The sequence below is a fragment of the Mesoplodon mirus genome (genome assembly GCF_964341445.2).
Source record: "Mesoplodon mirus genome assembly, chromosome: 1".
NCBI classification, from domain to species: domain Eukaryota; kingdom Metazoa; phylum Chordata; class Mammalia; order Artiodactyla; family Ziphiidae; genus Mesoplodon; species Mesoplodon mirus.
In genome coordinates, this window is record NC_138976.1 from 48,759,723 (window position 1) to 48,786,914 (window position 27,192).

Consider the following 27,192-nt stretch of genomic DNA (forward strand, 5'->3'; position numbering starts at 1 on the left):
ACATTTAGTTAATGGAGAGAGACTCATAACACATTATTGAACCTAACTCATTTAAGACATCTATCCAGATAAATAATGATGAAGTAAAATTTGCAATTAAAATGAAACTTATTTTTTTAAATAAAGACAGTATATGCTTTTTATAGAGAAGTTCTAATATAAGGAAACAATAGTGAAAGCAATTACCACTCCTAGTCCTTCTAGAGAATTTTCATTTTGATTGAGATAGTTTCTTATCTTAGTATCTGTTATTTATTTTGGAGCATTTGGTATATATAAAATTGTTTTTACTAACCTGTGACTTTTAAAAAATATCTAATGTTTACTTTAAAAATAAAAAATATGGGGTAGCATTAATAAAAATCGTGCACAATATCAATTACTTAGGGATTTTTTTTCTCCACGTATATTTTTAGATATGTTTCTATATGTTGTGACTTTGAAGAACATGGAACACAAATATATTTTCAGGGGCTGGTAAGAAGAAAATATGGAGATATTGCTAATGATGATAAATATGTGTCTGATGATTTACTAGTCTTTGCTAATCAATAAAAAAGCCAAAAACTTATATAATTTAAGATCAGGCCATCAAAAATCCATAACGAGAATAACTGTTGAAATTTTATTTTGTTCTCTACAGCAATGATGTTTTTGTAAAGCAATGCAAGTAACTTGGGTCAGCCACTAAATGGGGGGGGGTGTTTAGAAGAAAAGATACCAGTTTCATGTTAAGCAGTCATCAGGTATGTTTCGAGATTTCACCTATACCACACAACAAGGATATATTGATACTTACTGGGTCACACTTCTTGGGAACAGCAAAGAAACCGAAGTAGATGAGGAATTGCAGACAGGGTCAAACTTTCTTCTTGAAAATCCTCTTGGGTTACAAAAAGCATCATAGCACATACTAGACCTAGCACATACTAGACCTAGAATCTTTAATCACAGGAATTTGACAATTTCTTCTGCCTTCAGTACCATTTCTTGTGTGATTGGCATCCCTTTGTATGTATTTTAATAATTAAACAGAACACACTTGAATGTAGATATTTTAATGTCTTCCTTACTGGTGCCATGGAACACCTGGTTCTAGTTTTGCAAGAAATATGAAATTGGAGTTACTCCTCCAACACTGAGTGTTTGTTTTACCAATAAAACATAGCTGACTGTTTAGTTTCCAGATGTTATATATAAAATGCTATATATATGCAAACTATATATTATATATATAAAATCTCCAAACTATGTGTATAAATATTGCTTGATTAAACAACCGGGAGAAGGCATGTGTACACTATCTTAGAATTCTTCATGTCACACACAATATATATACACATACCCACCCCATACTTTCATAACATTTCTCTATATCTTATTTTTGTTATATTTATAATTATCTAACATATATTTTATTTTCTCATTTATTGTCTCCTACTAGAATTTAAGGTCCATGAAGGCAGAAATTTTGTTTGTTTTCTACTCTACCCTCCATTGCTTGGTTATGCCTAGCTCATCGTGTATATACAGTAAATATGTGTTAATTGAATTAACAGATGAGGGAATATAATTCCCAGTTTATGAATGAGGAAACTGAAGTTGATTATTTAGTAACTTTTCCAGTGTCACACAAATAATAAAGAGTGGAGCTGGAAATTGAATCCAAGTCAATATTATCTAAAGTTTATATTTTACCCCTAAACCAAGATTAGTGCCTGCAAACCTGGAATATACCTGTATTTCAACTCCCTATGGATCTATATTGAGTCTACAAATTGGAAGTGGATATATGTGTAAGTTGCATACAAGAAAACTTGAATATTTCCTACCGGTTCTGCAGTATCATCAATTGGTAATTCAGTTGAACATTCAGTATATCAGAGGACCACTGCTCCTAAATTCCACCAAAATCTTCTTTATATTTATCCATTTGAGATCAATAACCAGTCTGATTTCTTTTATCTATAATATATCCATTAACAGGAAATGAAATATATATTGACACTAAATAATTATGCCATCCTGTCAGAAACTCTCTTTCATTGCTATTCTTTTTATTTTACACTTACAATATACTTAAGTTGGTGAAAGAACACAGAGGAACAGATTTAATGTGACTGAAGGCTCCCCCCACAGAATCTTAAATAGCACACAGACTTTTCTTTGGAAAAGCAGATACAAGATTGTAGCCATTAAGCGGCCATGAAAAAAAGGACAAGGAACTTAACAAACATTAAGATTCCTCCACAAAACATTTCATCTTTGTCAGAATTTAATTTAAAACATTTCTGACATTCAATTATTCACTGTAGACAGACTCTGAATCAGATCATCTGCTGCCAAATCTAAATTATCAAATAGAGAGACATAAACCTGAGTGTTTTCTGCATAATGATAGCCCATAATGATAAAAAAATTCTTCCTAAAGGCATCATGTACTGTAGATATTAAGACAAAATCTAAGAAGGAAATGGAGACCTAAACAAATAGGCTTGCATACTCCTAAACAAAGAAATACCTTGAGAAATAACATTGAAACTCTTAGATTTTAATTGGATCTAAGCTTGATTTCATACATTTTATGTTGTTATTTTACCAGTGTCATACATTTATCAACACCCTTGCAAACTGTCTTCTTATTATTTGCATTTTATCTTGTTGACATGTTTTAATGAATATTCAAATTGATGGATTAAAATAGATTACCAACTAAATATAGCAGTACTGCCACATACTCAGGGCAATATTATCAGGCATCAAAATGGAATCTCTGTTAGCCACATGTGGCTGATTCATATCACAGAGGACTCAAATGCCTCACCGGAGTGTTTCCCAAATCACAGTCAGGTATTTTACTAATCCAGAGCCTATGACCTTCCCCTTTATACATGTTTAATTTCCACAGTCCAGCTGCCTATAACATTGAAGTATAAGATGGCACAGTCCTAATCTCTGAACACTTGCAATATCTTGGGCACTTGATTTCATTTTAAATAACTTGGTTAGAGTTATCTGTTTGTTGATCAAATGATAATTGGGGTTAGTTATGCAACTTGTTACATCTGAGGGAACCCTCATGAAACTATCAGCAGATTTTTCAGTGGAAACTTGCTGGCCAGAAGGGAGTGCTTCTGTAACAAATTACCACAGGGTTGTGTCTTAAACAACACCAATATATTGCCTTACAGCTCCATTTTTCAGTTGTCCTTACTGTCTAAAATCATGGGATTAGCAGGCCATGTTTCATTATGACTGCTCTAAGAAAGTTTCCATTTCCTTGTTCATTCAGAGTGTTGGCAGAATTTTGTTCCTTTTGGTCCTACAAAAGAAAACATACTAGAAACCACTGAGCCTTATACTTTAAAAAAGTGAATTATATGACACGTGATTTACCCTTCAATAGATATTCTAAAAGAAGTTGCTGAGCTACCTATTTATGTGTACATAGTAGTTGATATTGGCAAATATTTATAATGTTTCAAGGAATCTTTGATGATTGAGTTATCACTCATGGTCTCTGCCCTCTACATTTGTATCATCATCTAATCATTCATATAATAACTTAAAAGTGTGTCATAACTTTAGCCTACAGCTAAAGTACTTCTCAACCCAGTATATGACAAAGGTCATATGAGAATGAGTAACCATAGAACCTCAAAAGATAGTATTGCTTCCTCATCAGATGTTCAATGAAGGCCACTTAAAGGATGTGATGGCTTCCAGCCAGAGGGAAGAATAAAAATCTTAGAGGAAAACATAGGCAGAACATTCCCTGACATAAACTGTAGCAACATTGTTTTGTATCTGGCTCCTAAAGCAAAGGAAATAAAAGCAAAAATAATAGAACCTAATTCAACTTAAAAGCTTTTGCACAACAAAGGAAACTGTTGACGCAATGAAAAGAAAACCTACTGAATGGGAGAAAATACTTGCAATGATATGACCAATAAGGGGTTAATATCCAGAATATACAAATAGCTCATACAACTCAACATCAGAAAAACAAACAGCCTAATTTAAAAATGGGCAGAAGATCTGAATAGACATTTTCCAAAGAAGACATTCAGATAGCCAACAGGCACATGAAAAGATGCTCAGTATTATTAATCATGAGAGAAATGCAAATTAAAACCACAATGAGCTATTGCCTCACACCTGTCGCAATGGCTGTCCTTAAAAAAAAAATGTTGTTGAGGATGTGGAGAAAAAGTGAATCCTCGTATACTGTTGGTAGGAATGTAAATGGATGCAGCCATTATGGAAAACAGTATGGCGGCTTCTAAAAAAAACTAAAAGAGCTACCATATGACCCAGAAATTCCACTCCTGGGTACATATCCAAAAGAAACAAAAACACTAATTCAAAAAGACACATGCATCCCAGTGTTCATAGCAGCATTATTTACAATTGCCAAGATATGGAAGCAACTTAAAGTGTCCATCAGCAGAAGAATAGATAAAGAAGATGTGGTGTATATTTACAATGGAATACTACTCAGCCATAAAAAATAATGAAATTTTGCTATTTGCAACAACATGGATGGACTTGGAGAGTGTTATGCTATGTGAAATAAGTCAGAGAAAGACAAATACTTCATTATATCACTTGTATGTAGAATATAAAACATACAACAAACTATTGAATATAACAAAAAGGAAACAGACTCACAGAACAAATTAGTGGTTACTAGTGGGGAGAGGGAAGGAGGAGGGGCAGATTATGGTGAGGAGATTAAGAGGTACAAATTTTTATATATAAAATAATCTACAAGGATATATTGTACAACATAGGGAATATTGCCAGTATTTTGTAGTACCTATAAATGGAATATAACCTTTAAAAATTGATTCACTATGTTGTACACCTGTAACTTACATAATATTGTACATCAATTGTACTTCAATAAAAAAAATGGGAAAAAAAACCTGTCATGATACTTTTCGAACTGTGAAGGACTATAATTTATGTAAGGTATTGTGCTGGTGAGAATTACAACAATGGTAATAATGAAAATGGTATATTGAGAGCAGAATAAACTGGAAACATTACCCTTGGGCTTCTACACTAATCTCTACATAAAGATAAGAGGAATGTAATTAGGTTGGCAGCTTAAACATGGAAATGAGTGATGTCTTATAGAGATGTCATGAAGAAATTATTGGCAGCTTGTTCTACTCTCAACAATCAATTTCTCTTCTTCCATTAAAGATTTAAGGAATAAATTGCATAATTGGCATAAAATCTTGCATCATATCTGATAAATTGCATGTTATGAATGCATGCACTATTATAAATCACACAGAAAAAAAAGCTTGATCATTTGAATGTTATGACCTAGTTATGTGACTTAAATTTTTCCCTCAAGCAAAATAAGAGTTTTGAAATATTACATAATGACTTTCAGCAGGTTAAAAGAAAAAAGGTCAAGGTTTGAGAAAGCAATTACACCTGTTTGTCCTTAACTGTACATAACTGGCCCTCCCTGAACCCTTCACACAATATATATCATTCTACTCTATAACCCAGAAATCATTTGCAAAGTTTAAAATTTATTTCCTAGCTTACAGTTTAGACACAAAGCTCTGACATGTCATCTGTGTGGGTGGCTGAAACAAGAGGAACTGGATTTAAAAGGAATGAATAAAAGAGTATGAAGAGTTGTGGGCATGCACTAAAAATTATATAGTGAAAATGTATGTGGTTATGTTACAGGAAAATCACTATTGACTAAAGGATGAGGGGCAGGGATTTTTTTAAGACAATGTCTTAAAAAAGACAATGTCTTTTAGGTTAAAACTCATATTTGAAATGGTATTTAAAATAGAAGAGAAGTTTAATACTTTTGATGAGCCAGTTCCTGCTGGCCAAGCAGAATCAGAACAGGTCAGTTTGACAGCCAGACTTTCCAGGGATCAGTGAAAGAAATAGATGAAAATGTAACTGGTGATAATTGAGCCTGCAGTAGCAATTGACCGTAACCATGAATTCTGAAATATATAAAAGGAACGCCTGTGGGATGGTGTAAAAATGTCAAAATTCATAAAAAAAAATGATGTCCTTGGGAACCTCTCCAATTCCATACTATGTTCTCACTTTTCCTAAATTTTTGCTCTCCCACCAGAAGTATCACAATTATCCTGCTTTAATCTTCTTTTTAAAGCAATACTTTGAGCAAAGTAACGAGCTTAGCATGTTATCTTATAACCTCTGTCCAGTTAGTGATTCTGTATTTTTCATTTATAATTTAATTTTAAAAGTAATTGATATGTCCATCTCATGACACTCTGGCTTTACTTTTCATTTGTGCCATGGCTCCAATGCTTGATTTGGCTCACAATCTCAATTAATCTTAAGAAATTTAAACAAATCACTTAACTTCCATGAACCTCAGTTTCCCCAGTGAGAGATTTTCTTTAATATGGCTACAGATGTAACCCATATCATTTCAGGTTGAAAGATGTATCAATATTACCTACTTGATGTTGAATCCCCTCTAGATTCCCTGTCATCATAATGCTCTTTGTACAAAACCTCTTACAAATGTACAGTGCAGTTTGTATTTGGAAAGCCCAGACCTTAGCAAACCTTTTACAATGATGAATATAATATATTGATTAATAATTGACCATAATTGATTAATGATACATTGATCCATTAATTGGACGTTGATGATTTGCATTGATTGAGCATAACACCAAAATACACAGGTTCAATTTCTGTTCTAAAGAGAAGATATTTATGTAACATATGTGCAAAAGAGCTATGTAAAGTAAATGGCATTAAAATGCAAGGTATTATATTTAAGTTCACTTATGACAAATTAGGTTAAAATGTCAAACTGACTTCAGACTGTGTACCTTATTAACCAGTCTGCATATTAAAACCACATCAGTTTTCCCAGGGTAGAGCTTTTCAGACTTTGGTAAGCATTTTTTTTTTTCTTTCTAACTCCCAGGACCAGAATATTCCACTTCATTCTCTCTGTTTATCGAAGTTCTACTCCTCTATCAATGACGATATCATTACATACCTCCTCTGCTCATTTAATTTTTTGCCTAAATCTGAAGAAATATCTCTTATCTTAAAATAACCATCATGTTTACTTCCAAACTATAAATGTTCAGAATAGGATGGTAGTTAACATCTGTACCACTTAGTATGGACTTCCTTTAAAGAAGTCAGAGTTAAGGTATTCTTGCCTCATTCTCCCTGATAACACTTAGGATAAAAGAAAAGAAAAATGCACCTTTGGGAAAATAAGAAAACATCCAGACATTAAAAAGCAATAGAAAAAGAAAGGCTGTTAAAATCAGTAAAAATTGAACTTTACTAGGGGAAGATAGATACCTTTGTAGGTCATCAGAAGCATGAAGATTTCTCTTAAAAAGTAAAAGAAATCATCTTTGGAGATTCACATTAATGACCCACTGCTTGGATATTTATGCCTGCATGTGAGAGTAGGCTGCCAAAATATCCATGATTTTTTACTGAACACATGAAACGGGAAAAATGGCAGAGCTAGCAGAGGACATATTCATATACTATCTTTTATATACATATTCTTAGATACGGAAAGGTAGGGGAGAAAATGTAGCAGTAACTAGCACAGTTGGATCTTGAGCATATGGTACAAAATGTGCTAAATCACTATGTAAAGGATTATTGATACACAAGAGTGAATAGTTTTTAAGAAAGTATCTAAGATGTCTTACTGAAATCTAAGTTGTTAACGCCTCCATCTTTTCCCCCACACTCTCGTTCAACATATAATTGGTCCCAAACTAATGTTCCCATTTACAACGTACTCTAAAGGAAGAAATATTTATAAACTGAACAAAAATATTCTGAGGTTGGATGCTAGTTTGGGACAAATATCTTACCATGAAAAAGGAAATTTAAATAAAGCCTCTCTAAAACATCTCTAAAAAGGAGAAAAGATCAAACAAGGGAGGTTAAGACAAAAAGCAGAGAAAAATTAAATTGCAGAGCTCAAAAAAATAAAAAGAGAATAAATACAAAAATAAACACATTAGAAGTATCAAGATGGGAACAAAGAACATCTTGAAACATAAAAATCCTATAGATACAGGCTCAAGGAAAATAAAGGCAAATTAAATTAGAAGAAAAAGGTTTTAGGATAAAAAATAGGTATAAAAGATAACAATCCATATATGCGTAATTGGTATACCCAGAGAATAGAAAGAACTGACATCATTATACCAAAATAAAAGAGAAAAAAAATTATTCCCCTTGAATAAAAGATCTGAATCTACAGATGTAAAGTATATAGCTTTAAAGAAACTTTGTAAAAAATTATTAACCTTAAAACCATTCAAATACTTGATTTTTGATTTTGGAAGTTAATGTAAGACTCCTATAGTCATCAAAGCCAAGAAACAAACATATTTTCAAGAAGGATTAATTTTCTAAACCTCTTGGGTTTTTCCCCTCAATAGAAAACTTACTGTTTAAAAGCAAGTTCCAGAAAGTTATCAAAGAAGAAAAACAAGAAAGAAAATACATTTTGACTCAGAGACTTTGTATCTAGCTGAGCTGCCAATCTGTTATCAAGACCACACAGATTACATTTCCCAACATGCACAACCATGACGATGTGTGCATCCAGGTACATTTCTTGAGAAAAATGCTCTTGAAGATGAACTTCAGTCAACTAAGTTACGAAAGAAGTGTTTCCTGGAAGAAGTGATAGAATTGACTATTAACATATAGATCAAAAGTTAACTGCATATTCAATCACTGAACAAAATGTAAGCAAAATTATAATTTATATATAGATATCTATATTATAGTAGAAATAATGTATCAGTGATTCATTAAGTAGCATCATTGAATGGGTATTTTAAATGTTTTCTTTTCTCTTCTGAAAAAAGATTGAATTCCTTGCCTTGTCTTCTTTGAGGCCCATGCCTAGCTGTTCTTCATAGTTGGCAATGATGAATTTCAAAAGTCAAACAGGAAAAAAAAAATGGAGAATGTAGAAATTTATGGGGTAGTAAAAAATTGGTACATATATTTGGCCTTGGAGAGAAATTGTGTTTTAAAAAAGAAAACAAAACACAACAAAAAAACAAAATAATTAAATTATGGATAGAAGAGGAGTACCAGGGTGTTTTATAGAGTGCAGTGCTAAAATAGATGTAGAGTGTGATAAAAGTTAATGGTAGATAAAGGGAAATTTATAGATATGCTATTTCCTGTGCAATTATGTTTAATTTATGGTGTTTGAAAAATGCAAATAAAGAATTTCTATAATTTTGAAATTATTTTCCATATACTGAGTCACATTTTTGTTGTTTTTAATTGTGGAAGAAGTACTAATAGAGTAGGCAACTTGAATCATGGCTTTAATCTGGTAACATAATTAAAAATAATTTAAGAATGTAATTGGATGAATGGGACATTGCTGGATAATACATGTGATCTGAATTTTCTCATCTTCTATTTCTAGAGGTTCAATAAGTTAAATTATAATTCATAAATTAAACAATAGAGCTTTAGGTACATTGTTTAAAGGTGAGGCCATAACCACTAGAAATATTAAAATAATAATATAGAGAATCAAATTGGGTTTTAGATTGGGAAAGCATAATTAGAATTACACAATTAGTTTGCTGCAATATGGTTGTATTAGTTGTTATTTGTTGTTAATGTAACTTGCTAGTCCTACCCCTCTTGCCAATCCAGCTACCTTAGCAACACCCACTACTCCATGTACCTTCATGATTCAAACCTAAAGGGAAACCTACTCCAGAGTTACAAAAGGCATCCCTTATCCTGACTGCTTAGTGCTCAGACCATGACAATTGTAAAGATTTTAAATTTATTTATTTATTTATGGCTGCATTGGGTCTTCACTGATGCATGTGAGCCTTCTCTAGTTGCAGCGAGCAGGGGCTACTATTGTTTGTGGTGTGCAGGCTTCTCATTGCAGTGGCTTCTCTTGTTGTGGAGCACAGGCTCTAGGCACGCAGGCTCAGTAGTTGTGGCTTCTGGGCTCTAGAGTGCAGGCTCAGTAGTTGTGGCTCACGGGCTTAGTTGTTCTGCGGCACTGGGATCTTCCCAGACCAGGGCTCAAACCCGTGTCCCCTGCGTTGGCAGGCGGATTCTTAACCACTGAGCCACCAGGGAAGCCCCCAATCGTAAAGATTTTAAATGACACTCCTGAGCTTAAGTTAAAAATACTGATTTCCACATTTTCAGACAAGAAAATCTGTAGATATCCAATAAAATTGATCATTCAAAAATATAGGTTAATGAAGTAAACAAGCTGTAAGTCATCAACATTATTATAATGAAATCAGGCACATGCATTCAAAGCTTTATAATTTTCAAAGCATTTTCACTTGTATTATGTGATTCTCAGAACAAACTTTTGGGAACAGTCAAAATGCATTAGTAGATGCCAGAACTGAGATTAGAATCCAGATCTACTGTCACTTTAATCTGTAAAAAGCTTAATCTGTAGAATACTGCTTTATTTATAAAAGGGTTTAAGGTGGTTAAGAAAGAGGAGTGCTGAAGAAAAGGTAAAAGAACACTTGCTAAGGGAGGAAAATATTGCCTAGTGTCTTTCATCTCTTAATACTGCAATCCTAGTGCTGAAGATTAGGTACCACATGTCTTACTCTTTGATATTAACAGTAAGTAACTCAGTAGATGTTCAAATGTGTGTCGATCATTGATAATTGTGCTTCATTTCTACCATGATAGCTTATTTTAGCTATTAGGTGAAAGCAAAACAGTAAAATTGATAGCTTGTTTTAGACACACAAGCACACAGACACAGACCTTTTTGCCCCCTCAAATGATATAAAGTTTCCTGTAAAACATATTGGCTTATTTTCATTAACTGGATTAACTTTCAATGTTAAAATGTATTCATCATGTGTTTTTAGTAATTTGGGGGAAAATCTTTATCTGCTTTTACTGACATAAATCTGCTTTGAAATTTTGCAGACATTTATTATATCATTTTTATTATTTATATTAGATGTCCACTATTATACAGTTATGTCTATGTGTAGTATGTATAATAATACAGCTTTTAAATATTAACACAAATAAATTTAAAAAAATAAACTTGAATGGAAAAGATGGTATGGATTTAGTTAATTTGGCTAAGTACTACTCATTGCATGTGAGATAGCATTAATAGTATACCAGTGATTAAGGCAAAATTCTTGACCTCAGTGAACTAGGAGCAGAATGGGTAGAAATAAAAGAAGAATGTAAGCAACTAAACTATAACAAAATCAAAGCAACCCCTGTGGGATGTGGAAGATTTTAAAGAAATTGTTTATCTTATTAAGGAATGATATAATACCATGATTTAATGAGGGATATAGCACATACTGGAGCTACGTGGGTGCTACCTAAGACCAAGAAAACTAGTACATCAGAGGATGAAAGTGAGAATTAAATGGGCCTGGATTTCACTTCAAATGCCAATCTGACAGATTGGTATTGTTTATCTCATGAAAATACTCTGCTGACATGCATCAGTGAAATAGTTCTATTATTGATTATTTCACCAAGATCAAGGAATGAGTTATGATAATTTTCTTGCTATACCATTAACAGGGAATGTATAGATAGGATCCAGCAGTTGTCCCATTTAACTAGTCTAGAACAAAAGAGGTAAGACTAGTGGTAGTTAAACTGGAAAGATTGGGCACTATTTAAAAGAAACTAGAATTACCAACAATTTCAGAGGAATTAGCTCTTCCAGCTCTGTGGCTCTGCTCCCAAAAGCATGTTCCATGTCGTATGTATCTCTGAATTTGCAGTCTATTTGCGGAATTGCTTCTGCTTGGAATGCACCCCTTCTTTCCAAGTCTTCCCCTTGGGATTATGCTAAGTATCAGTAGATTTCTTTTGAAAGTATATATGCGGAAGCAATTCAAAAACTGTAAAACATTGTGAAGAGACTATATTGATAGCAGAGTTACTTCACCAGTTAGCTGTTTGCTTTACGACTATTCTGAGACTATTAATGTCCAGAGAATAGTAATCATTGTTTTGTGGACCCATTGCCTCTACAGAATGAGTCATATGTAGTCCTGGCCACACCGTGGATCTCCCTAAGGGCTGAAAGAAAATAAAGCACATCCTGAGTATTCGGTTGGATCACATCATCTCTGTTAAACTGATTTAAAGTATCCATCTAACAATGAAGCCACAATCACAGCTATTGCAAGAAAATATCCCTTTGGGAAACAAGCGCCTTGGCCTCCACTGCCTTCATCTTTAGGTGTCTCTTCAAAGCAAAAACTCAGTGCACTGTAGTAGGAAATGCAAAACAGAGGCCTCTTAGAAGCAATAGCAAAATAGCATGGTACTTTCTTTTAAGTAAGCTATCTCAGACATTTACTTTACTTAAAGTGGGTAAAATACACCTTTATCTAATTACAGGTTTTTGTAAGCACCTTGTTATGCCAAAGAAGTGAAGAAAATTAAAGGCAAATATATTTTAGAAACAATTAGAAACTTTTAAGGCATATTATAGATGTCTAAGCCAAAGATTTGCAATTAAGAAAAATGAGAGTCCCTGTCTGGGCCATCTGCGTTATATGAGTATCAGCAGTACAATCTGAGTTTCTGATGGAGATGCTCCTGATTATAAAGTGGGATGAAGTATGTGGAGGTACCATGTGAATTGAAAAACATTGACTCTTCACATTGTATCAGCACAACCTCAGAGACCCTGTGCCTGCTTTCTTGCCTTTCATTTTACAAAGGGATTATTAAAGCCTATCATGTTGTTAAAGGAAATGCATAGCTAGCTGAACAGTTCTTGTTCATAACAAATTTATTTAAAAATAGCAGGGATAGAATGTTCTTTAAAATGGTTTTTAGTATCAGTTCACTATTCCAAAGAAAGCTTAAATTATTTGAGTTTTTTAAAACTGTAAAAAATACCTGTCAGGAAGCTGGCTTAGCTTTAATTAAAGTACTTATTAACTCCATTGTAATTACTGTCTCACTATCATAACACATTAACTATTGCTATAGCCAAATAGCCAACCATGTAAGGGGGAGACTGATGTCAAGCTAGAATCTCTATAAAATTCCCCATTGTACGCTATTGTTCCTTTAATATTTCATAGGCCTATATGTAGCTGTTAAATTATTCAAGCCACCTCCTCTTCTTGAACATCACATCTTTTTTATATGGGTTTTGTCAAAGGGCCTGAAATGTGGTCATCTACAGGAAACCTGATGCTGCATTAAGATGCATGAGCTTAGCTCAGGAGGGACTGACAGCCTTTTCCAGAGCATTAAACTGGAACTCTCTTTGTGTACCTTTGCTAAGCAAGAGAAAACCTGCACAGGGAAAAGGATCATGTCCAATAATGTACTGCTTTTCCCAGAGCAAATTAGTTATGCCTTCTCTGATGAAAACCATACAGATATTTGTGTCTTAAATAGTTCTTCTAAAATCTTTTCATTTATATTAGTCTAAATTATTAAATAGAAAGCGATGTCTCCTGTGGCTGTCTCTGTATGTCTGCTGCAGTTTGGGAGGGTTGCTTAAGGCTCATAAATAAGTAACATTGAACTATGTTGCCTTTTGTAATAGTGCATTTTTTAAAACTAGAACTAAACTAAAATCAATTGGAAATTTGAATCCTGAGGGTGATCAGTGTATTAAAGAAGGTAGGATCTGAACCCAAATTTAATAAGTGCCTAATAAGAAGTCAAGGAGTATGTTTTACACTCAGTCAAATTTTATGGCAATTTATTTCTCAAAACAATCTTCAGAAAGAGGACTGTCCAAAATAATAACTTTACAGGTGAAGAAACTGAGGCTTGAAGTGGCAAATTTCTATTTTTTAATTGAACTATAATTGATTTATAATGTTGTATTAGTTTCAGGTATTCAGCAAAGTGATATTTACACATATTTTTTCAGATTCTTTTCCATCATAAGTTATTAAAAGATATTGAATATAGTTCCATGTGTTATACAGTAAATCCTTATTGTTTATTTTTATATATCGTGGTTTGTATCTATTAATCATATACTCCTAATTTATCCCCCCACCCCAACTTTCCCCTTTGGTAACCATAAGTTTGTTTTCTATGTCTGTGAGTTTGTTTCTGTTTTGTAAATAAGTTCATTTGTGTTATTTTTTAGATTCCATGTATAAGTGATATCATATAATATTTGTCTTTCTCTGAATTACTTCACATAGTATGATATTCTCTAGGTCTATCCATGTTGCTGCAAATGGCAGTATTTCATTATTTTTAATGGTCAAGTAATATTCTATTGTATATATGTACCACATCTTCTTTCTCCATATATCTGATGATGGACACTTAGGCTGCTTCCATGTCTTGGCTGTTGTAAATAGTGCTGATATGAACATTAGGGTGCATGTATCCTTTCAAATTAGAGCTTTCATCTTTTTCAGGCTATATGCCCAAGAGTGGGATTGCTGGATCATATGGTAAATCTATTTTTAGTTTTTTAAGGAACCTCCATACTGTTTTCTCCAGTGGCTGCAACAATTTACATTCACACCAACAGTGTAGGAGGGTTCCCTTTTCTCCACATCCTCTCTAACATTTATTATTTGTAGCCTTTTTATGATGGCCATTCTGACCGGTGTAAGGTGGTATCTTATTGTAGTTTTGACTTGCATTTCTCTAATAATTAGGGGTGTTGAGCATCTTTTCATGTTCTTGTTGGCCGTCTGTATGTCTTTGGAGAAATGTCTATTTAGGTCTTCTGCCCAATTTTTGATTTGATTTTTATTTTTTTTTCATACTGAGTTGTATGAGCTGTTTGTATATTTTGGAAATTAATCCCTCATTGGTCACATCGTTTAGAAATATTTTCTCCCAGTCTGTCAGATGTCTTTTTGTTTTGTTTATGGTTTCCTTTGCTGTGCAAAAGCTTTTAAGGTTCATTAGGTCCCATTTGTTTATTTTTGCTTTTATTTCTTTTGACTTATTTAAGAAAATATTGCTACAATTTATGTCGGAGAATGTTTTGCCTGTGTTCTCTTCTAGGAACTTTATGGTGTCATGTCTTATATCCAAGTCTTTAAACCATTTTGAGTTTATTTTTGTGTAGTGTGAGGGATTTACATGAGTCTGTCCAGCTTTCCCAGTACTATTTGCTGAAGAGACTGTCTTCTCTCCATTGTATATTCTTGCCTCCTTTTCTGATGATTAATTAACCATAGGCATGTGGGTTTTTTCTGGACTCTCTATTCTATTCATTGACCTATATTTTTGTGCCAATACCATGCTGTTCAATTACTGTAGGTTTGTAGTATTGTCTGAAGTCTGGGCTGGCCTCCAGCTTTGTTCTTTTTCCTCAGGATTGCTTTGGCAATTATGGGTCTTTTTCAGTTTCATATAAATTTTAGAATTTCATTCTAGTTTTGTGAAAAATGTCATGGTTAATTTGATAGGGATTCCATTAAATTTTTTTTTTTTGCGGTATGTGGGCCTCTCACTGTTGTGGCCTCTCCCATTGCGGAGCACAGGCTCCGGACGCGCAGGCTCAGTGGCCATGGCTCACGGGCCCAGCCACTCCGCAGCATGTGCAATCTTCCCGGACTGTGGCACGAACCCGTGTCCCCTGCCTTGGCAGGCGGACTCTCAACCACTGCGCCACCAGGGAAGCCCTTCATTAAATCTTGAGACTGATTTTGGTAGTACGGCCATTTTAACAATATTAATTCTTCAAATCCAAGAGCATGGGATATCTTTCCATTTCTTTGAATCATCTTCAATTTCCTTTATCAATGTTTTATAGTTCTCAGCATTTAGGTTTTTCACCTCCTTGTTTAGGTTCATTCCTAAATATTTTATTTTTTTGATGTGATTTTATTTTTTTATATAAAATGTTTTATTAAGTACATTTCACATGTAGAACATCCAGTCTTACAGTGTGATTGGATCCTTAGAATACATAACTTCTTGTTAAAATACACAGGTTATATACAGACATTAGAAACTCAGTCTGTAAAATACTCAATAAAGATGTTTGGGTGACACTTATAGAACTGACCTAGCAATTTTTTCTTCTGTTTGGGAGGTAGTTTTGAATCCTCATCAATATTTTTTAGTAAATCAAGAGATCATTCTCGGTTGTCTTCCTTGTATTATCAGAATAATCAGTGCCAGTGATTGCTAGGGGTTGGGAGGAGAGTGGGGTGGGATAAATAGGCAGAACACAGATGATTTTTAGGGCAGTGGAAATGCTCTGTATGATACTGTAGTGATGTATACATGTCATAAATTTGTCGAAAGCAAAAAAAATGTACATTACAAGTGAACAGTAATGTAAACTATGGACCATGGTGATTATGATATGTCAATGTAGGTTTGTCAACTGTAACTAATATATTGTTCTAGTGGGGAACACTGATAATGTGGAAGGGTATGCATGCATGGGGTCAAGAGGTCTATGGGAGATCTGTACCTTCACCTCAATTTTGCTGTGAATCTAAAACTGTCCTAAAAAATTAAGTCATCATAATTTTGTTTCAATTAAAAAAATCAGGGTGTTTCCTATTTATCTTTGAAGAAAGAATGATGGAATTGAAGTCAGAAGTCCTTGATTTGTGTTCAGGCATTGTATCTTATAAAAATTACTTTCTGATCTAATACAAGTGTCCTAAAAATTCATTCATTCATTTATTCATCCATTCATTCATTCATGGTGACTCTCACTTATTATCTAACAGCTATGATGTCATTTTCTGGGAAGATAAAAGTCAACTAGACATGTTTCTTGTTTCCAAGGAAAACAGATTCATATGTCAAAAAGGTGTTTGGTATTATCACCTATAAATTTGGGACAGTAAGCACCATTGTAGGGATCAGTTATAAAATGACAAATTTACACAATTTCAATTCTATAAGCCTTGCTATTAATAAAAAATGCATATAAAAATATCAAGTTCCTAGCACAGGGAAACTATGTTTAAGGTATATAATCAATGAGAGTTTGTTGAAAGAATTAATGAACATATAGTAACACACTACACTATAAATTGTTATATAATTTCACTAATTAGCAAAAAAGTTTAAATGATTTCTCAATAAAAGAAATGTGTTAGAAGTATAAACACTTCTTTTACACATAAAAACACATAAAAATGTGCTTTTTACACAAAAAACGTTTTTTATGCATAAAACCTAAAGTTATGAAGAAAACAGTTCTTCAATGTGACATTTATAATAGCTAGTTTATTTATATAATACCTATATCTAGTAATATGGATAAAAAAGACATAAAGGAATATTTAAAGAAAACATGTATAATGAGATTGAGAGATAAATAAGAAACAGAACATATTATTAAAGCACCAATTTTTAAGAATATACATACTTCTGAAGTACTTTTATAAAAAATAAACAATTTATATTTTTAAAATACTATTCACAGTTTTATTTTCATTATTGTTATTCACTCAACGTATATTTTGAGTGTTAATTACGTGCCACTTTTTAGACCTTGGAGATAGAAATTTGAGCAAAATTGGCAGGACGTCTGTTGTCGTGGGATTGCATTGCTTTGGTGGTAAATAGGTAGTAATCAAATGACAATCAATAAGGAGTACTTCAGATTGTGATATCTGCTATTGAGTAAAACAAAGCTGTATATTGTTTGGGGAGGGGATTGTTGGAGGCGGGCACACAGGGAAATTGTTTCACTTAGTGTGATCAGGAGAAGCTTCACTGATGGCTTTTCAGGAATAAGTGAAGGGAGTAAAGGAACACGTTATGCAGCTCTCTGGACAAATACTATTTCAGGCAGAGGAACCAGCAAGTGCAAAAACCCTGCTTTGAGAACCTACTTTCCTAAGAAAAGCAGCAAGAATAGTGTAACTGAAGCTGAATGAAGGAAGAGGAGACTTCCAAGTTTCCATTTAAAGTTTATCAATGTAGAATGTTCCATATTCCTACAAGATTTTAGAACAATAGAGTGCTAATAATTATTTAGCAAACAGCTCCCTGGGCAGGCAGGGGGAAGAGAAGGGGAGCTGGTTGATACAATTTACCAGTTCCTATATTGTCAGTTTGCTCACTATGGTGATTTTAAGCTATCAGTATGATGTCACTGAGTGTGGAGTTAGGAAGAGTTATACCCAGTCAGCTCTTGAGAGCCAGTATGAGCCAGCTCCAACACACCATTACATTCATGCCCCTGTATCTATAATAAACTTCTGTAAATGCAGTGGAAAATATTGCACATGTTTGTGTACAAAACTGAGCAGTTACTGACATTTTGAAGAAATGAAACTGTTGGATAAGTCCCGTCATTGTTAGTGACAAACAACTGAGACTGTAAATATTTATTAAGTGTAGAGCACTGTATAGGGAAGAAAAACGCAATATTCAAGATGCATCTTTAGTCTTGTCACTTTTGTGGTAACTGACAAGGAAAGATATTAGAACTCTAAAGTCATTGTCTTCACTGAATGACATCAAGTATACTTTAATGGTCACAGTATGAAATGGAACAACTTTAATGAGTAAATTTTATAGCAAAAAGTGGCTGGAGACACGAATAGTAGTTCACTTGATAAATAGATGGAAATTATTGTGACAGAAGTGGTGATTTTTCTAGCCTCACTCATTTTACTTGAACTCATCAAATGTGTTCCGTTTTAAAGAAGAATAACAAAAATATGAGAAAATACCGGAAATACTTCATCACAGAGGAGACCAAAAGAGGCAAAATATTTTGAAGGAAGGAAAAGGGGATTTTATGTTTCAGTGTAGCTTAAGGATCTGCATCAGAAAGGAAAAAAAAAAAAAGGATTTGAGAAGTATTGTTAAATAATGTCAGTTGAATAGGATATATTAAGCCTTTTCATTTAAAATAATTTCAGGCTTGGAAAATTTAAAACATAATTTCCAGACACTCTTTATCCCCATATTCATATATACATGTATAGTCATAATCAAATATATATGTGTATATATATATATATGTATATGTATGCATGTGTATATTTACATACCTATACAGTGATATGTAGACATAGGTATATGTGAATTTAGTATATACATAAACACATCTGTGTAGATTTCTGCCTATATATATGTATATATTTATGCTGAACTAATAAATTCACAATTATACATCCAATTCCAATTGAACATGATGAGGCTTCTTCTTGCCTTCACCCTTTCCACATATATAATTCCCTACTCCAGTGGTGAGAATCCTGGCTCTCATTATCCAAACTATATTCACTCATTATTTCAGTTGCAGAATACACATAGAGTATTTCTGAAATTGTTCCATAGGATTTAATATATAGTTCAAACATTATGTTTAAAATTTACTTAGATAATTTCTCCCTCCCTATAGTTAGTTTCATTTGTTTTTTGCTAATATTCAGTTTTGTTTCACCCATCTTATCCTTAGTAATTTTCATTCTCTTTTGGTTATATGGAAGATTACCAAGATTCTAAAAGTCAGAAATATACAGAAAGTTACATTCCAAATATTGTCTTTCCATCCTGTTCCTTTCCTGCTATCCTTTCACTGCTATGTCTTTTTACTTCTTGCATGTAACCAACTTCATTATGTTTTTATTCACTCTTCCTGTATTTCTTGCACAAATGAGCAATACTACATACTTTTGCTTTTTATTTTTTTTTTTATTTTTTTATTTTTTTTTCCGTACGCGGGCCTCTCACTGTTGTGGCCTCTCCCGTTGCGGAGCACAGGCTCCGGATGCGCAGGCTCAGCGGCCATGGCTCACGGGCCCAGCCGCTCCGCGGCATATGGGATCCTCCCAGACCGGGGCACGAACCCGTATCCCCTGCATCGGCAGGCGGACTCTCAACCACTGCGCCACCAGGGAGGCCCTACTTTTGCTTTTTAACTTAGAAAAAAGTAGCAAACTATAAATATACTTTGACTTTTATTTGCTAAGACTATTATAGTGACAATTGTCAATATCTAAATATAAATTATATGTTAGTAACAGTATTGTTTCAGTGTTAATTCTTTGTGGAACTTTAACTGTTGTTATATTAAAAATTCATTTTTAAGTAGAAATGTACACTAGATGATCAGGTGACAAATGGGCTTATATCTATAATTTACTTAAATAATTCAGAAGAATAATATCTACATATAATTTGTATGTTTGGACAAATAAATATGCATAATATACACAAACTTTAAAAAAATTTCTATATGACAAAAGATAGGCCAAAAAAGAAAATAAAGTATGTTGTAAAAAACTATACATATTAAAAATAAAACATAAAAATACACAATTGAGACCAACATATCAATATGTGTCCTTAACCAGTCCAGAACCAGAAAAGATGATCAAAGTGAAAGGATGGGCAAAGACACAAAAGCATAACAGGTAAATGTAAATACAATAAATAAGTAGAAGTCACAATCTTCCTGTTTGACTAAATAGATTTCGCACTAATAAAAGGATTTAAGGGGGCTTCCCTGGTGGCGCAGTGGTTGGGAGTCCACCTGCCGATGCAGGGGACGCAGGTTCGTACTCCGGTCTGCCGCGGAGCCGCTGGGCCCGTGAGCCATGGCCACTGGGCCTGCGCGTCCAGAGCCTGTGCTCCGCGGTGGGAGGGGCCACAGCAGTGAGAGGCCCGCATACGGCAAAAAAAAAAAAAAAAAAAAAGAAACGATTTAAGGAGACAAAAATACCACCCCATGATAGTAATTATTAATATTTATGTACCCAGTAATACAGCAATAAGTTTCATAATACAAAGTACAACAGATTCAAAGAAATAGACAGTATAAGTAAGAAATCTTTAATGTACCTTCCTCATAAAGACAGATTAAGTAGGCAAAATGAATCAATAAACATAAGCTGACCTAAATGCCATAAATGATAAGGAAATATAAATATCAAATTCTGAACTCCAATAAGAATTTTCGTCAAGGGCATATAATGTATTTAGAAAAATTGGCCATACATTAGACCACAAAGAAATCCTTGATACATTTTAAAAATAGAAATAATCTAAATAGCATTTTAATCATAATACATTAACATTTTAAATTTATAACAAAATTAAAAGTCCCTTCCACCTGGAATTTTTTAAAGAAATTAAACAAATCTTGGGTCAAAAGGGACATAAACTTGAAAATATTGAGTATAGTTCCCTGTGCTATACAGTAGGACCTTGTTGATTATTCAATAAATATTATTATCATTAGTTTAAAAAAAAGGGGACATAAAAATAAGATGACAGACTTCCTGAATGTAATAATAATGATAATACATCATATCAAAAGAGCTAAAGCATTTATTTAGGAAACATTTTACTATAAAATACCCGTATCAGAAAAATAAATAAAATGGACGGAATAAACACATACCTCAAAAATATAGGAAAATAACATTATAGTAAACCAAAAGAGAAGCAAGGAGTTAATAAAGATAAAAATGTAGAAAGCATAAACAGAAATAAAGCATTAGGACAAATAAATAAGATTGCCAGATTTAGCAAATTAAAATGTAGAATGCACAATTAAATTTGAATTTCAGATAAAAAACAGATAAGTTTTAATGTGAGTATGGTTCATGCAAAATTTGGGACAAACTTTAAAAAAAAATGTTTTCCTGAAATTCAAATTTAACTGGATAACCTGTAATTTATCTGAAAAAAACTAAAATAAATCTAAAAAATAATTTGTCATTTAAAAATCTGCAAACTAAGTGAATCACTAACAAGTCCAACCAAAAATAATAATAAAGAGGAACTACAAAAACAGTAATTGAAAATGACAAGGGTGAATCACAATCAAACAGAAATTTATAACAGAAGTTTCTTCTGCACAATTCTATTTGAAAAGCACATTTAAAAAAAAAAAAGATTAAACTCTTCAAGCTTTACCACTGTAGAGATAGAAAAATCTACACTGATCAAATACTGTACTAAAAGGAGAGACTACTAAGTAGATAAAAAATCTAAATAAACATAATAATGTTGTAGAAATCAAGTTTTTTGTTTGCTTGTTTTTTAAAAGCATATCCAACAGAAAGCACAGGCTCAGATAATTTCACAGGAGAATTTTTAAGAATAAGATCATCATAAAGCTATTTAAACTATTTCAGAACATAGAAATGGAATGAAAACTTTCACATTTGTTTTATGAAGCTAGTACATATTGATCCTTAAATTTAAGAGGATTATACCATAAAAGAAAACTGAAAGCAAACTAACTTATGAATATTGATGCAAATTCTCATATAAAATATTTGAAAACAGACCAAGAACATAGTAAAAATTAGCACACTATGACTAAATGAGATTTATTCCAGGAAAGCAAGTGTGCTCAATATAAAGAAATATTAATATAATCTATCTCATTATTGAAGCTAAGGAAAAATATTATATGATACTTTTCAGTTACCTTACAGATATTTCACATTGTCCATCATAAATGTTAAAAACTTTGAAGAAATAAGAAATTGATAGAATTTCCTTAACATATGCATCATACATGCATGCAGGCATACACACATGCACACAGTTATAGCAGCTTATGGGCCAGCATATTTCATAATGAGGAACCATTAGAGGTTTTCCACTAAAGTCAGACATAAACCAGAGTTCCAACTATCTCCAATTCTGCATACCATTGCCTTGTGGAAATTGACCAATATTATTAGATAACAGAAAACATCCCATCCAGTATCTTTAAACCGTCAATATCTCTCTAATGCTTAAAGATATATTGTTACTAAGCATCTGAAAACTTCCTTGGTCTGCCTTTGATCTATTTACATTTCTAGCCAAATTTTCAATTACTTCCTTTCACCTTCCCCAAACAGTGATATTTTAACATCTTGAACACTTTGTCCATCTCTCTACCTTTGTTCATATTGTTTTCTCTGTCTGAAAATGCTTCTTCAGTTTTAATCTCAATTTGATGAAATCCTGCCAGTATGTCAAGGCCCTATTTTCTATATCAGAGGACTGTTTCCTTTGAAATCCCAGAGTTTCCATCTTTACTCTTCTTTATATACTTGTTAATTTCTATATTGATACTCAGTTTGTGCTTCTGTTTGCTTTTACTGACTAAAGTTCATCTTCTCTGAGAGTATGACAACTATGGATTACCCTGATCAGACATCTTTGACTTTATATTTGTAGTAATTGGGAGTTCACAATGGTAGGTAAATCTCAGTAAATGATGGACAATTCCAATTAACAGACATTACTTTTGTCTGTTGAACAAGCATCTTTTTTCCTGTAACTTCTGCCCAGTGGTTCCAGTGTGTCTTCTGGAACAATAGAGAGCACGTTGAACACTGATTTCATTGTATTCTTGAAAAAATGGTTTCTAGATAACTAAATATCATAATTAATATCTTCAGTATAGAAAGAAATAATTACTATATTTATCAAAACATTTATTCATATTTTGAGTATACAAAGAAATACTATATTTATGTAAATATTTTAGTATAGTAATATTTAAAATAGTTTTATATTTAAAATAGATTTTTAACCTCAAAAACATTAAGTTGAGAAAAGAAGGCAGACACAAAAGTATGAATATTACCTGATTTAATTTTTATAAAATTCTAGAGAAGACATAACTAAGTTATCATGGCATAAATCAGATCAGTGGTAGGCTAGAGTTGACTGATTACAAAGGGGCTAAGTGTATAGTCTACAGAGAGTTTGGAGTTCTTAAAAGAGCATCTTCTGCCTCTGACCTCTAGATCCTCTTGTAAAACACTTAACCTAATTAGGTCAGACTCCCACAGGATTATTTCCCTTTTGATTAACTTAAAGTCAGCAGAATTCAAGAGATCTGAAAAGCCCCTTCACTTTTGCCATATAACATTACCTAACAAAGGGAATGGTTATCCCATGCTACTCACATTACACTCAAAAGCATGACTTAATGCAGGACATATATACTGGGGACAGGGATCTTAAAAGTATGCTATCAGCTGAATTATGTCATCTCAAAATTCCTATTTTTTGAGGTCCTTACCCCAGTACCTCATTAGGGTGGGCTCTAATCCAATATGATTGGTATCCTTTCTAGTAGGGGAAATTTGGACACAGACAGACCTGAGGAGAATGCCTTGTGTATATGAAGACAGTCATCTGTAAGCCAAGGAGAGAGGATTGGAACAGATTTTTCTTTTGCTGTCTTCAGAAGGAACCTACCCTGCCAACACCTTGATTTTGGGCTAATAACTTCCAGAACTGTGAGAAAACAAATTTCTCCTAAGCCACCCAGGTCATGGTAGCTTGTTATAGCAGCCCTACAAAACTAATACAGGGGCCATCTTAGAACTCTGTCTACCACACTTCTTCACCCTCCCTTTTCCCCATTATTAATAGAATTTACTTCCTCATAATATTCTACACTCTGGATGAGGTGCTGTCAATCCTGCAATGCATATTTTGGGAACTATATTTAAGAGCGTCAGCTATTTATTTAAAATACTTAAATTATTTTTTAATCAAAGTATAGTTGATTCACAATGTTGTGTTAGTTTCAGGTGTATAGCAAAGTGATTCAGTAAAAATACTTAAAATTTTTAAAATATTTAAATTTCAGTAAAACTATTTAAATTCTTTAAAATACCTTACCTCAGAGTAGAATACTTGAAGAGCCAAATATTTCTTCACTTCTTGGAACCAGTATGACTGAGAATTGTGAGAACTACTGTGGCTTTCAGTTGGTTGCTCAGAAAGGGCAAGAATTCACTTGGGTCAGCATTATTCAGTTTCTCTCCCAATTCTTGCAACTAACATGTATTGAGGGATATCTGTGTGCACACAGGAGTTCTTTATATACAATGTTGCCCATAGAGATGAGCAATCCCAATGAAGTTAAATATCTTCCCAAGGTCACATAGATGAAATATTATAGAGATTAATCTCAGAACATGGATATTACCAGGGCTCCATGGTTGGACAGATTCATAATACTCAAATGTGCAGGATGTTAATGAATAAATAATAGTATTATTATGTATAGAACATTTTTATCCTATTTTTAAAATAACTAAGAAACAAGTAGTAATCAGAAGGATTTTTTGTCAGTGTAAGTTATAAACAGTTTGGCTTTCCATACATAGACTCAAAAATAAAAGGTAGAATTTTAATTCTCTCTCATGTAAAAAACGATCAACATCTAGTCAGTTATGAATAGAGGGTGACAACACAGCTACTTCCAACTTTCCCCTATGTCATCACTAGAGTAAAACATGTATCCTCAAGGCTGAAGCTATTATATCTACATTCCAAACAGCAGAATGGAGAAAGGATAAGAGCACCTTTCTTTAACATGTTCTTACTGTCTTCTCAAATAATTTATTTCTGCTGATATCACATTAGCCAGGACCTAGATATATGTACATACTTAACTGCAAGAAAAACATGGAAATGCATTTTTAGTTAACACTTTGACCCAGGAAAGAGGAAGGAGACAATGGTATGCTGTTGTAGACAATCAAAAATTTCTGCCACAGTGAGTGTACCCATTAAGAGGTAATTACATCACTCAAAACTTCAGTTCACACTGGATTACATAGAAAGGGAATTTGATAGCTCTTGTAGTTGAAGTACAAGGAAAAATGGCCTAGAGTAAAGTAGAATCTGAAAGTCATGTGTGCCAATTAGAATGTGTAGTCTTTCAGATTCTCTACTCTCTTGCCTTCAGTGATTTCTTCATCCTTAAGATTGAGTCCCTTTATATGAGTGGAAGTTGCCATCAGACTTGCATGTTTCCTATTCACGTACTATTCACATTCAGCAGGAAGAGAAATGATTTCCATTTGAAACATGGAACTATGATAATCCCAATAGAATCATTAAGCAAATTTAGTGCTTAATGATTCCACACAAGGTTCAAGAAATCATCATTTGAATTTTATAAACTGATGATGTTAAATTAAAAATGTAAGCAAGTGTAGGCAAACTTGTCACTCACTTCAATAAGCAGGACGTCAGAACAAACAAAATCAAATGATCTTGACTAACATTTCAGTCAAGTGATGACAAGCGCTGCTGAATTTTTTCCTGACTCAAAACAGAATAAACTTCTTTAAGAAAAAAACCTGCAACAGTTACATATATTAGTGCCTCGTTTAAAATGATGACTGGAAATAAAAACTAACAAGAGTTCCCCGTTTCTAAGCATTTTGCTTAAAACTATTATCCCATGTTGTAATTATTTTCAAGACTTGTTGATGCAGTTTATTAGATAGACCTTTCTTTTACCTAAACCAATTCTTAAGTATGCATTTATTCTGTCTCAAATAATTTTTAATATGCTTTTTCTAATTTGTGAAATATCACCTCTCATTTCCCTGACTTTTAACTAATTAAGTAGCTTTCTTAGACTTTTATACATTGATTTTATTAATTTGGCTCACAAAATAATTTTTTTTTCAAATTAGAAAGATGCTTTTTGTGCCACCTTCCAGTTATCCATCATATGTGATTATATTTATCCTTTTGTGTGACTTTTATTATTTAGAAATAAAAAATATATTTAAAAATAGCACTTTATGTTCAGTATTTAGGGATGAGACTTACATCCTCAGGGCTGAGACTTAGGGATGAGAATACAGGGAACACAGATCTCGTTTTAGATTCTGTTCTAATATTGATGCCTTTGAAACATTTTAATTGTAAAGTGTAACCTCCCAAAGTAGAAAGAAAAAGATAATTATTACTTTAAAACTATTATTTTTGTTATCACAGTCTGATCAGTAAGTGCAAAAATAGTAAATTCTCAGATAAGAAATAAACAAATAGAAGAGATAATGCAAAACTTTCCAAACTTCTTTGAGAGCATAGGTTGGATACTGCTGCTTCACAAATGAGGTGGAGTTACAAAAAATGCTATCCACATTTTTATAAATGCAGAGCTGTATTTCTTATCTTCTGAGGCATTTCTCCTGTATTTATCTGGATGTTACATTTTCAGTTGTTAAGTTATACTTTTACCTCAAAATAGTTTATTTGTGTATCTTAAAATGTAAATGGCTCATAAGTAGGGTTCTACCAAAGTCTGGAATATTACAAAATGTCTTATAGTTAAGCCATCTGAGAGTGAGGTATCATTTTCTTACTGCCTAGTCGGTACGAAAAATAAGACTGGGGAAAAAAAGAGGAAATAGTAAATTAATTCCAAGATGGCATTGACAACAAGGACAT